This window comes from Mesoplodon densirostris, chromosome 14, assembly GCF_025265405.1.
Source record: "Mesoplodon densirostris isolate mMesDen1 chromosome 14, mMesDen1 primary haplotype, whole genome shotgun sequence".
NCBI classification, from domain to species: Eukaryota; Metazoa; Chordata; class Mammalia; order Artiodactyla; family Ziphiidae; genus Mesoplodon; species Mesoplodon densirostris.
In genome coordinates, this window is record NC_082674.1 from 75052868 (window position 1) to 75066879 (window position 14012).

The following is a 14012-nucleotide window of genomic DNA, read 5'->3' on the forward strand; positions in this document are numbered from 1 at the left end:
GGGGCCCGCGTACCACACACACAAAAAAAAAGCATGGAGAGGAGCACATCAGGCAGAAGGAACAGCAAGTGCCAGGGCCCGGAAGCTGGAACAACTTTGCTCATTAAAGGACCTTGACTCCATTAGCCTTCCCGACTCTTTCCTCTGACCCTTTCCCAGCAACCTTAGAAATTCCCCTTAGCCCTGCCCCCTCTGCCTCCATGAACGAGTGTCTAGAAAGCATAAACTAATCTGAATATCCATTAATAGGGGACTGGTTAAATACATTAGGATTTAACTCCAATGTGAACTGTGATACAGTCATTAAACAAAATGAGGTTTGGAAAGTATGACCCTATATGGGGGGGAAGATATCTAACCTGAAATTATCCACCTTCAACTTTCTAGGGTGATGGTGATGTCCAATATCTTGAGAAGTGTTGTGTTACACAGGTGTCTGAATTGCTCAAAATTCAGAGAATGTAAAAGTAAATTAATGTGAAAATGAAAAAAAAAATTCAGAGAATGTACCAACTTGAGTTGTTCATTTTATTGTATTTGGGCCCCTCAGTAAAAAAAAAAAGAACCATAAAATATTGAACCCTGGGGCTTCCCTGGTGGCGCAGTGGTTGAGAGTCTGCCTGCCGATGCAGGGGACGCAGGTTCGTGCCCCGGTCTGGGAGGATCCCACATGCCGCGGAGCGGCTGGGCCCGTGAGCCATGGCTGCTGAGCCTGAGCATCCGGAGCCTGTGCTCCGCAACGGGAGAGGCCACAATGGTGAGAGGCCCGTGTACCGCAAAAAAAAAAAAAAAAAAAAATATTGAACCCTGGTCAACGATCTGCGTGCAGAAATATCTAGGTGTGATGGGTAGTGATGACTGTAATTCACTTTGAAAGGCATCCAAAAAATAATGTTGATGGATGGCTGGATAAGCAGATTGATAAAGCTGAGTCTTGCTATTCGCAGTATTTCTATAAAGTATTGAATTAGGAAGTACTGAGCCATTGCTTCTAGAAGAAATCCAGTGTTAGGTTCCTTGAAGCCTCTGGTCACAATATTTTCATCAACCGATCAGTACATAACCTTGTTTTATGTACTTCTGTTTAAAGACAACTTAACATAATTATATTGTTGATTCATTAACATTGAGCTCTTGGCCAGCAGCTCTATAACTATGAGCTTAGCCAACACATACTTTTTCTGTGAGGCACAGCCCAGCCTTCTTGCACTTAGGAACACTAGACAGCACCTCAGCACTGTCCTTGGGGGCCATTTAAACTGAAATCACCGACGAAAAGCACAAAAACGTGGCACTAAATAGACTGTGAGAAAGAGACTTATTTACAGTATGAGCTGAATGGAGAAAGCAAAGCATCACCTTGCTCAGCCTCGCAGAACCAGCACGTCGGTTGACTCAAATTTCACACCACTCTGCACACGCCCTCCAATGACTGCAAAAGCGCAGCGAGCATTGGTTTGGGGGGTTACAAATAAATTTTAGCAAGTAGGCGAACTGGCAGATATGGAATCCAATAATAATGAGGATTAACTGTATGTGATAAAGCAAATATAGCAAAATGTCCATTGTAGAATCTAGGGGGTGGATAATTTGTACAACTAATTGTTCCCGTTTTCTGTATATTTGTAAGTTTTTAGATAATGTTGAAAAAAAATATTTCCCCTTAACAGTTTCTGGTCATTTCTCTACTGAGATGGGCCCACTTAAGGCCACCCAGGCATAGTTTTGCATTCAAGGAAGGGTCCTTGGGTACCCTTCTTACTTAAGCAATTGTAAGCAGGGGGTGCAAAGCAAGCTTTTGTGGATTGAGAAAGGCTGCCTTTCCCTGGGCGTTCAGGAACATGCAAGGATGGGCACTGGGGCCAAGAGGAAGATACTAGAGCAGGAATCAGGTGAGGTCTGAATCAGCGCAGCTGGAGGAGGGGCCGTAATCTGCGTTCTAACCAGATAGCGTCTGATGCTGGGGTTGGGAGAGCCAGGGCTGTGGGGGTCTTGGATGTCACGATAGTTACAGGCAGGTGATTAATCGGGGACCTGGAGATGCAGGTCACCATCCCAGAAGAGTGTTTTAAAAGAGTCAGAAGGGCTCCTAGGTATTCATCCTAGAGAAATGGAAACTTACGTTCACACAAACACCTGCACAGGAATGTTTATAGCAGCTCTATTCATGGCTGCCCAAATGTAGGAACAACTCAAATGTTTCCCAACAGATGAATAGATAAAGTGTGGTATATCCCCGCAGTGGGACACTACTCAGCCTGAAATGGAAGGAAATGCTGATACACACATTAATGACTCTCATAGGCGTCAGGTTAAGTGAAAGGGGCCAGACTCAGAAGTCTACAAACCATATGATTCCATTCAAAACTGTAGAACAGGGTGTGGAGAAGAGGGAACCTTCTTGCACTGTTGGTGGGAATGTAAATTGATACAGCCACTATGGAGAACAGTATGGAGGTTCCTTAAAAAAATGAAAAACAGAACTACCATATAACCCAGCAATCCCACTGCTGGGCATATACCCAGAGAAAACTATAATTCAAAAAGACACATGCACCCCAATGTTCACTGCAGCACTATTTACAATAGCCAGGTCATGGAAGCAACCTAAATGGCCATCGACAGACAAGTGGATAAAGAAGATGCAATGGAATATTACTCAGCCATAAAAAGGAACGAAATTGGGTCATTTGTAGAGATGTGGATTGTCCTAGAGACTGTCATACAGAGTGAAGTAAGTCAGAAAGAGAAAAGCAAATACCGTATATTAACACATATATGTGGAATCTAGAAAAATGGTACAGATGAACCAGTTTGCAGGGCAGAAATAGAGACACAGATGTAGAGAATGAACGTATGGACACCAAGGGGGGAAAGCGGGGGAGGGGGCAGTGGTGGTGGGATGAACCGGGAGATTGGGATTGACATGTATACACTAATATGTATAAAATAGATAATAAGAACCTGCTGTATACATAAATAAATAACTAACGTAAAAGGGATAAAAACAAAACGAAACAAAAAACTGCAGGGCCATGCAGTGGCTGCCGGAGGCGGCAGGCCCGGTGGGGAGCAGGGGTGACGGGATGTGGATACACTGCAAAGGGGTATGAGGGAATTCAGGGCAATAGCCTATACCCTGACTGAGATCGCAGTGTCTCAGCTGTATGCATGTGTCAAATCTCACAGAAGTTTTCACTAAAAGGGGTGAATTTTACTGTATGTAAATGATACCTTAATTTACTCCTGCCTCACTTCCTTGATTCCCTCTGTCTCATCCAGCCTCACAGGCTGCTCCCCTCACCTCCACCAGGTTGCCCTCCAGCTGCAGGGAGCACGATATCACCACCTGATGGGCACCAGGCAAGCACTTCATGCCCTCTTCCAGGCTGGGTCCCCTGCGTGATGGACACTGTGACCCACCCCCACACTCTTGGGTCCTTTGCCAACCCCCTGGCTTGCCGCCTTCCCCTCTGACGGTTCCTGCTCTCTCTCCTTCTCCAACCCCCGTCCACTACTTGGGCCATCCCGTCTGTGGCTACCCATGTTGCCACTCCCACTTGTCTCATCCAGATCTCTCCCCTGAGGTCGGTTTGTGCTGCCATCCCCTCCTTTGATCTCCACCTGCCGTGTCTATTAATAAAACCTGAGATCCAGATCTAACTCACAAGGTGACTGTGGTCGGCTGAACCCCACAGTCTGTTTCCCACATGAGCTGAAGCTCCGGGATCTGCAAGTTGCTTTTAGGCGATTCTTCCCCAAGGCCCCCCTTGCTCAAGAACCTGCTGTGGCTCCCTCCTGTCTACATTATTGAATCAAACTAAATTCCTCGGCCCTCCCTCTGCTCCAGCCAGGCTGCACTATCAGCCTTCCTTCAAATTCACTTCCATGCTTTAATCCATGCAGTGTGCTCCACCGGATATACCCTCCCCACTTCTCTCCGCTCCCCAAGTCCAGCCAGCCCTGCCTGGCAGACTCACGGCCCTGCTCCCCACAGGGTATCAGGACCTAAGACAAGGCAGCGAAGAGAGGGTTTGTCCAGGGACCACGGGGAGGGGTGGGGGTAGTGAAGCTGGTCTCTGGGGCAGGAAGCTGTGGCAGGAAACTGTCAACAACACGGTTTGAGAAGCTCCACCCTGTGGTGGCCACAGGTGCAGCCTGGGTAGCCGGAGGCAGATTAGTGCAGAAGCGGGAGTCGGGAGAGGCTGGCCCTTGAGACCCAGTCCAGGGCCAGAAGCCATGATTGGCCATCTCGGACCTGAGTCCAAGGTGTCCCAGAGGCAGAAGCCTTCCCCGTGCATTCTCAGCTTTATCCCCACTTCCCTGTCCCTTTGCCAATAACAACGACAACAGTAAGAGCAACAGCTTTCAGAGGAGCCTGGCCGGTCTGCAGCCTCCTGGAGGATCAGATGTTTCTGTCCTGAGCCATGTCCCTGCAGGATGCACGGCTTTCCTCAGAGACATGCCCACCATGAGACTTCCCCACCCCACTCCTGCCTGGGCTGACCCCCTCCACCCTCCCCTTGAGCTTGCGAGGTCCTCGTGAGTTCAGAGATACTCATTTGGCCTTCCCATGGTTTACAGCTCCACAAAGAGACCACGGGACCCCAGCCTCGTTCTCACAGCCCAGGCCCTGGGGAAAGGGGAGGAAAGTTTGATCCTTGGCTAGAGGGATCTGCCTGAAATTCCACCCTTCAAGCATCCTTTTTGGGGACAGGCAGGGTTAAATTATACTGTTCCAGACACAGAGGACGCCCCAAACATACTTTGAAGGAAAAAATGGGTCAAGAGATCAACTACATTTACAAAAGCTGTGGAAAGCATATTTGCATATTAAAGGCTCTGAGAAGACCTGCCACGAAAGGACAACGCTTTTTAGCTTTGTTTAAGCCCCACGCCTAAGTAGCAGGGCCTGGAAGTGCCGCTGTTCCACAGAACAGACTCAGCATCCAAAGCCCCAGTGAAATGTCTACCATGAGACACCAGAGGGAAGACTGAGGCAGTCAGGCTGCCAACAGAATGAGACGATCCAACTGGACTTGGCAGGTCTGGAGGCCCCAGGTGCCACCCACAGCCAGACATCGTGTCCCCACCCAAGGAATGGGGGTGCAGCCCCTCACTGCCCATGCCTCCTCTCGAGACCCCAAGTCCCCGCTAAAGCCACCCTTCCTGCTCCCCAGTCCGCAGGCCACCAACAGAGGCAGCGCAGACATTTGTCAGCTAACAAAATGCCATCTTGGTTACGTTCCAAGTCACAAAGACAGCAGTTAGCACTGTGCCATGGATGGCAACAGGCTCCTTATCTTGTTCCTGACACCAGGGCGTCAGATCTGATCATGGAATCATGGATCTACTGGGTAGTAGCAGTGTGGTCCTGGGCAGGGAGTCATGCTCGCCAGACCCACCTGGAACACAGCACCAGTGAAGGTACCCAGCGCTGCGGGGCTGCGGGGATTCCGTGAGATAAGGCTCACCAAGCGCTGAGCATGGGGCCTGGCCCGCCCTTGTCCTAGCCCATCCTTCTCTGCTCGCAGCCCTCCGGGACTCCCACGTCACTCAAGGTTAAAGCCCAGGTTCTTACAGCGGCCTTGCCCAGTCTGCCCCATCACCTCCTTGCCTTCAGTTACTCCCCACCAGCCACACGGGCCTCCTTATGTTACTTGTTCAGAGCACTGGAACAAATCAGGCCTGGTCCAACCTCAGGGCCTTTGCACTGGCTGTTCCCTGTGCCTGAACACACTTCCCCCAACACCCCTCACTTCATTCGGGTCTCTGTGTAAATGTCACCTCCTCCTCCAAGAGGCCTTCCCTGACCTCCCTCTCTAAAATCGCCTCCCCTTCTCTATCCCTGACCCAGCGTTACTGTTCTTTACCACTGAAACTGTGATGTACTGTCAACTTGTTGCCACAGGATATTTGTCCCCTGCTAGAATGTAAGCACGGTGAGAATGGATATGGTCTCGTTCCCCTGCCTATAGCAGCCAGGCACATCGTAGGTGCCCCATAAATGTCCGTGGTGGGCAGAGGCTACTGATACTGGGTACCTGGGAAGGTATGCAGCCCGCTGTGGTGGGTGGAGACCCCTCCGCAGGTCCTTGGAATTTGGCAGCCTGATGAGGGATGAGGGGCTGTGGGGGCCTCTGTAGGAGAGAAGAGTGAATGGAGGACCTAGCGGCTTCCTCCACTAACCAGTGGTGGGAGAGGAGAGGACCAATCGGACCAATCGGAGGAGATTTCGCACAGGCTGTTCCCTCTGCCTGGAACAGCGCACACACCCTTCTCCAGGCCACATGCATCAGGCCCCCCTCAGCTGTCCCTTCCACCCAGAGTGTTCCATGATTTCCCCCCTCCCTCCCCAGCTGAGTCAGGCACCTCCTCTGTTCTCCCAGGGCCCCGTCCTCCCGCATCACAGCCCTGGTGGCTGGTGACCACGTATGATCACTGGCTGTTTGCTCCACCGTCTCTGACCAGCATGAGCTCCCCAAGGCAGGGCCTATGCCTGGCTTGTTTTCACGATAGCCCCTGTTTCCTCCCGACAAATATTTGTCAAGCGGGCAACAATAACAATAGCCTCTGTACCGAAGACTTTACGACACCTCTTCCGAGCATTATCCATTTAATCTAATCCTCACTGCAACTCCATCAAGTGGGAACTGTTATCCCCATTCCTCAGCTAAAGAAACTGAGGCTCAGAGAGGTTAATGTCATGTTCAGAATCATGTAGCCTGTGAGTGGCAGTCAGGATTTGAACTCAGGTCTCTCTGACCAGCAGCCAGCACTAGCCACTCTAGTGCGTGGCCATTAGGAGAATGGAATCCACGGCTCTGACCTGGGTCCCCAAGGGCTCCCACGCCTGCCTGGTCCAGGTGTCGCTGCACTTTGAGCTGCCTTCAACTGTCAGGGCAAAGAGTGCTGGCCTGTTGGGGGTTGGAAGCAGGTCCTCAGGCCTCAAACAGACTCTATCTGTTGACCAACTGACTGAATAATGCCACGAGATCAGTCCCCACTGCCACCACTCCCCAGCGATTTCAATCTCTGCTGCTGGGGTTCTAAGGGTTGTGTAACCTCTGCAAGGAGCTATCCCTCTCTGGGTGCCTCTCTGTGTAAAAGGAGATGGGAAAAGACTTAGGGGACAGAAAACGTGGGATGAGTCAGGAGGACAGAGCCCGACAGTGGGGACCGCATGGTGCTATCCGTGCATTGTAGGGTGTTTAGCAGCATCCCTGGCCTCTGTCTTACTAGAGGCCAGTAACACCCTCTGAGTCACAAGCAAAAATGTCCCCAGATGGCACTGAATGTCCCCAGCAGGCATGGGGGAGGCAAAACTGGCTCCAGTTAAGAAGCACGTCCTTAACGCTATGCTTTGGGGTCCGGCGGGGAGCAGCCAGCATGGAGAGGTCTGGTTGCTGCAGCTCCCAGGAGAGTCTCCAGGCGCTATAAGGCCGCCCAGAGCTAGTGATCATAATTAGGACTTTAGCAATACGCTTATACAGCACCTATTGTGTGCCAGGCACTCTAGAGAAATTCACTCACCCAATCCTCGAGAAAAGGCTGTGTGTAGAGGTTTTGTGGATTTGGCACCTGAAGACACAGAGAAGGAGGAAATTGCCCAAGGTCACACGGCACACACAGTAGGTGGCAGAGCCAGGCCTCAAATCGGTCTCCTGGCTCCAGAGTGTACACGAAACACCATCCAGCTGGGCCGCCTGCCTGCCCAGCATCCCTGCCAGGGCTGTGTGGCGAGGCTGGAGGACAGGCGACAACAGGAAAAAGCAGCTCTGCACTGGCAGGGGAAGAGCCCTCGCAGGTGACACCCAAGGACCTTCCATCACAGGAGTCCTCGACCCTAATCTCTCAGCAAAGCTTTATTAAGCACCTACTGTGTGCTTGCTGCCCTGGCTAAGACAAGAGTAACAAAGCTCATCTTGAGCCGTTCACCACATGAACCCCTGTTCCTTCCTGCCAAGACCCTTTCCTGCTTGGGACACCTTTCCCAACCTCTCACCCAACAGTCAGGAGCCAAGCACCTACTAGTTGCCAACATTTGTATCTGCATTTAACAGATGGGCAAAGTGAGATTCAGAGAGGCCAAGCAACTTGCCAAGAACACACAGCGGTTGAGCAGGATTCGAGCTGTTTCCTTCTTCACATCTCTGTTTCCCCTTTAACCTGAGCTCCCCCTACAAATGGCTGGAGCCTGTCCTGGGTCCCCTCATGGGAATCATCCGGCATTTTGATGTTCAAGTTCATAGCCCTGTTGAGCCACCCTCATATTCACGGGCCTGGGGGACAGAGCCCATGTTTGCTTTCTCTGGAGTTTTCTCTGCTTCCTGGAGTCAAGGTTGCTGCACTGACGGGGCCCTGCAGGAGGCTAGGGACTGAGCAGGCACCTCTGTGGGCCCTGGATATAGGCGTCCACTACCACTCGGCGGGCCCTCTGGAGGGAGACCTCCTTCCTTCAGAGTGGCCACAGGTCGTGTCTGCTTCCTTTCCCAGCTGGATGTCACCCACCACGGTCCTACAGCCCTTCTGGTACCCGTGTCCTCCTGACTCTGTCATCCTTCACCAGACCCAGGCCACCCCTGGGTGCTGCTCCATCCGGGATGACTTACCTGGGGATGTGCTGACGGGTGTGGAGGCACAGGCCACCTGCAAGGTATCTGGTCCCAAAGCCGACAGACAGCTGGTTCTAGATGAAGAACTGGGGTCCGAGAAACTAACTTGGGCTTCTCTGCAGCCCGAGCCCCCAGCCTGAAGCCACCACCGGCTAACCACCCACTCACACACCCTGGCAAGGGGTAAGGAGATCATACCCCACCAGGGTCTCTCACTCGGGGTGGAGGGGGTGGGGAATCTGAGTCACCCTCTGCCGGCTGCCCCGGAAGCCCCTGCGGTGGCCGTGCTGGCAAGAAAGAGGCAGGAGGCCGGAGGCCAGCCACTCACCTGGACACCCCAGCGGAGCACAGCAGCCAAGCTGGGCAGGGACTGGCCCGGAAGGCCTGATGTGCTCTTGGAGGCGCCTTTCTCTGAAACTCAGCTTATTTCCTTGATGCGAAGACAGGAAAGGGGGCTGTGTTTGAAGTTTACGTCAAAGTCACAAAGTGCTGTGTTCAAGGAAAATCGCAGGCCATGTGCTCCAGGGAGGGCAGAGGGCACTTCCGGGGCCAAGCAGAGCCTGCCCAGCAGTGGGGGGGGGGGGGGAGGCGAGCTGCAGGTAGGGGTTATGCTAGAATGATGATCCCAACAGCATCCCCCAAACCTGGAGAGGGTAAGGGAGGGGAGCTGTGTGCTGGAATTGGGGGGGGGGCGGTAGTGGCCGTGGGAGGGGGATCCCCAGGACTCACTGGAAACTGGAATGCCCCCACTTGCCCTTCCCAAGGGGGCATGGACCCGGGGCCTGTCCCTGGCTGAATTGCTCATATGAGTGATTTATTTATTCCACAGACAGATTAAAGCCGGAGAGATGAGAAACCTCCTAAGCAGGTCCACACCGCAAAGGTCAGAGCACCTCCTGTGTGCCAGACATCAGGTCAACAACGACAGTCCTGACCCTGCCCTCAGATGGTTCACAGTCTAGACGAGGGGCCAGCTGGGTCACCAGGGAGACCAGGGCTGGGAAGGCAGAAGCCTGGACACTGTGTATACACAGAGGAGCCCGACGCAGCCTGGGGGTGTCAGGGACGGCTTCTAAGAAGGATCGGTCGTGTTGTCAAGACACAGAGATGTGTCCCCCAGCACGCACCCGATCCCAGCTCGGCCCCGTGCACTGCACCTGGCTGCAGCACACACTGCACCTGACCACCTCCTGCGCTGCTCACAGCCTCTTCTTCAGCCTCTTCCCCTCCTCACTCACCCACCCTCTGACCACTTGGCCACGTCTCACATCTGCTCCCTCAGCGGCCCACGGAGCTGTCGGGCTGCAAGGCCGGGCCTGTCCTGGCATCCACTCCGCCCCATCTACCCCCGGTGCCCTGAGGCTTTGGGGGCTCTCTCACCCATACTTCCTTGCCCTCTTGGACACGTGGGGACCTCTTCAGTGGCTCGTCACCCGTGGGGCCTTGGGGACCTACATGGGCTATCCTAGGCCCACTGTTGAGACCCCAAAAATCTTTCTTCTCTTGCACCTGCGCCCTGGGGGAAGTGGGTTCAGCTCCCCAACTGGCCTGGCGTTTCCTTCATGCTTTACCTCAGGGCTCCTTTCCTGGGGCCCTCTCCCCCAGCCTCTACTACCCCCCAGTTCCCTAAATCCCCCCTCCTACTCAGGAAATCTTTTTTCTAAGCTGCAGGCTGGGTACTTTCCCCCTACCTAGATTTCTCCCAAAACTGTTCTCGTTAGAAGACTTCCCTTTCCCCACAGACATCGTGAAATTCAGGATGCAGAATAAAATCTTTGTTTCCATACTGGATGCTCCTTTCCTGGGGTAATGAGAGAAGAATGCCCCAGCAAACCGAAGAGGAGAGAAATCACAGCATCAGAACCACATAATCTACAATTATAATAGCAGCACTTACTGAGCACTTACTACGTGCCACACAATGTTGTAAGCGGTTTACAGTTTAACCCATTGAATCCATTTTCCAGATAAGGTAAGTGAAGCCCAGAGAGATTAAACAACCGACTCCAAGTGGGCAGGCATGATGGGAGCAGGGCAGTCTGGCCCCATAGCCCAGGCCATGGTGGACATGGGAGGAGGAAAGCTTGATTGCAAAATAGCTCCCTGTGGGGCCGGCCTCCCAGAGAGCTGGAAGCTGAGCAGGCCGCCTGTGGGGTGCCCGAGCGGCAGCAGCATTTGGGGCTTGCTGTCTCTGGGGTCTTCAGGCCTGAGAAAGGGGCTCCCAGCCTCTGCAAGGCACTGGCTCAGCAACACTCTAACCCACTTCCACCTCAGAGACCACGTCCTCAGGGGCCCAGGCCAGCTGGGTGCTCAGACAGTTCTGAGATTGGCCTGCAGATAACGCCATGTGTTTTGCCAAAGTGGAGGGTGGTGGATGCGTCTTTTGAATGTGCAAACGAAAGACAGCGGATGGAACTGTGGTCTGGGAAAGTTGCGGTGCGTTTGCCCAGCGTGGGTCTGGGTAAATATTCACTCTAGACATGCAAAAAGCCTCGGAAGAATTTGATCACTCACACTCACACCCCCGGGCCCTTGCCCAGCTGGTCCCCGCCTGAACTCTCTTTCTCCACCTCTTCTCCTCCATTTGACTCTTCTTCCTCCTCCAGGTCTCTGATTAAATGCAGCTTCCTCCGGGAAGCCTTCCCCCTCCTCAGACTGGGTGGGGTGGGACTCTGTGCTGGTTTCACCTGCCCTTGAGCCGGCCAGATTTGGTTCCACAGCCAAAAAGACGCCAGGCCACTGCAGGGGTAACACCCGGCAGGTGGGCCCTGGGGTGGAGGTTTCAGGCTGCCAGAGAAGACTCACATCTCAGCACAGTGATGCCCCCAGGGCCCCTACTGAATTCCCTCCCACCTGGGTGTCTTCAACCATGCAGCACCTGCCTTTCCTCTGGGTGGTCAGACAACGTGACATTTATCTCCTTGCTGTTCTTGTCTGGTTCTTCCACTTAGAGCTAAGGGACCTTGAGCAAGTTACTTGACCTCTCTGTGCCTTAGTTTCCTCATTCAGGAAATGAGGATGACAATGGTACCCACCTCATGAGCATTAAAGCAGATGCTCCATTATCGCCATCATCATCATCATCACCACCACCATCATCTCTCCATTTCCCCGATTTCAATAGTGTGCTACTGACTGCACGTCCAAGGGCAGGAACAGGATTTCTTTGCGCCCTCCAGGGCTAGCTCTTGAGTACAGCATCCTTCCAAGAGCAATTTAGGATTCTAAGGGTAGAAAGTGACACCCCCCCCCACCACACAAAAAAGAAAATTAATCCAACCTGGCTTAAGTCAGAAGAGAGTCAATTTGCTATAGCAGCCATATGCTGTGCCCTCCTCTGAGGGTCACCAAATGGACTGCTCTTCTTAAACACCCAAACCGCCATGACAATGTCATCTCTTCAGATAGGCCTTGGGGGGCTCCCCATTTATTCAACACTGAGTACCTACTCTATGCCACACTCTGTTCTAGGCACTATGGAGCTGCTGTCAACAACACAGATGAAAATCCCTTCTCTTGTGGAGCTGACATTCTAGTGGGGGAGACAGAGAAGTAACAAAATAATCAAGTATTCTATAGAGTATATCAGGCGGCTCCAAGTCTGAGTGAAATAAATCAGGAAAGTGTAGAAGAGGTTCATAGGTGTGTGAATTTGAACAGAGGGGTCAGGGCAGGCCTCACTGAGGGGATAACCTGTGAGTCGAGACTTGAAGGAGGTACAGGAGGGAGCCATGGAGATATTGGGGGAACAGCATTTCAAGCAGAGGGGTCAGCAGGTACAAAGGCCCTGGGGCAAGACTGGACCTCTGTGAGGTGGGGATTGTTTTGTTCCTGGCTGCATCCCCAGCAACTAGAGTGGCGATTGGCACACAATGGAGTTTAACAAATATAGCATGATGGATGAAAAGCTCAGGTATGGGCTTCAGGAACAACTTACTCAAGGCTCAAATGATGGCCTCAGGGTTGTTACCTCCTCTATCTGTTGACTTTATTCTCAGATAACTTTTCTCCCCGGGGTCCAAGATAACAACACAGCTTCAAATCCCACTCGGGAGAAAACATCTATTTCTCAGTATTCCCAGCAAAAGCTCCATCACAGCTCATTGGCTGAGTGGATCACATGTCCATCCCTTACCAAGTCCCTGAAACCAGTGGATTGGATGTGAGAGTGGCCTAGGACCCAGTCACAAAGCCCATCCACACCACACTGAGACCGGGGAGAAGAACCCAAAGGGAAGTTGGAGGCTATGGCTGGAAGGATGCTGGACAGGTAAAAAGCCACAGTTGTGCAGAACAATCATAACAGCTAAGATTTATTTATTCACTTATATTGAGCACTCCTGTGTGTTGACCCCAGCTAATGTGCATTTAGTGCTCACAACAGCCACATGAAGCAGGTTAGCCCCGTTTTACAGATACAGAAACTGAGGCCAAGAGGAAACTGAAGCTTGAGATTTCACAGCTAGTCAGTGGCAGAGCCTGAGGTCTGCTGGCTCAAAGGGAGCCCAGAGCCTCCACAAGGCTCAGCCCTGAAATCTCCTGTGCTGTGTGGTGGCCACCCTTCACCACGCCAGGGCCAGGCTGGCTGGACCAACCACTGAGCTGGAGGTGGAAGCCCTGAGCAAACTGGGAACACAAAGGAAGCCACCTCTTTGATAGAGAAAGAGGGAGAGACCCACTCAGGGCAGGCTCCCAGTGGGCCCACGGGGCTGGGGAGGCCGCTGGTGGAGGCTAGAGGCACATGACCCCAACTTGTTTCTCAAATGGAAGCTGAGGTAGGGGTAGGAGGCCAGTGGGAGGGTGGGCTGCCTCTCAGGTCTGGGGTCCTGAGAGGTCTGGATGAGGATGGAATGAGGACAGGCGTACAACCTGTCAGGAACTCAAGGAAGAACCTGGTATTTATGGTGTGCCTGCTGTATACCCGAGCCCTGACAGCCACACCTCCTTCCAAGCTCAGGAGGACACCAGCAGCCTGCTGTCGGGAAGCTGATCCACGTACTCTCCTCGGCATCCCCAGCACCCAGCCCAGCACAGTGCCTGGCACACAGCAAGAGCTCAAAAAATGTTTGCTGAACGAACCACCCAACAGCCCCGCAAAGGAGGTAAATTCTTACCCCCATTGCCAAGATGAGGAAACTGAGGCTCAGACAAGTATTGGGGTCCAGCTGGGCCCAGCTTCCCTGGGGAGCATGCCTGGGAAATGCTGTAGCGGTGAAGTCTGAAGCAGATGGATCTCAGGTGGAAATGGCTGGCCAGGCACTCGGAGACCCATGGGGCAGCTGCTCCCCTAGGGTAACCAGGGCCCTGCTTTCACAGAACCTTTGCTCTTCCCCTCTCTAGCCTCAGTTTCCTTGTCTATGAAAGGGGAATGATCGTGCCCACCCCATGACTGAAGCG

At 52.8% G+C, this 14012-nt stretch overlaps 1 long non-coding RNA gene across 1 annotated transcript in view; it reads right to left on the reverse strand.

Annotated features, from left to right (window-relative positions):
- Window positions 1–11656: 11656 nt before the first annotated feature.
- LOC132501170 (uncharacterized) overlaps window positions 11657–14012 on the reverse strand; it is a 38599-nt gene continuing 36243 nt past the window's right edge. The window contains exon 3 of the long non-coding RNA XR_009534182.1: window positions 11657–11839. This is a non-coding gene — a long non-coding RNA (uncharacterized LOC132501170). The remainder of the gene's footprint in view (window positions 11840–14012) is intronic.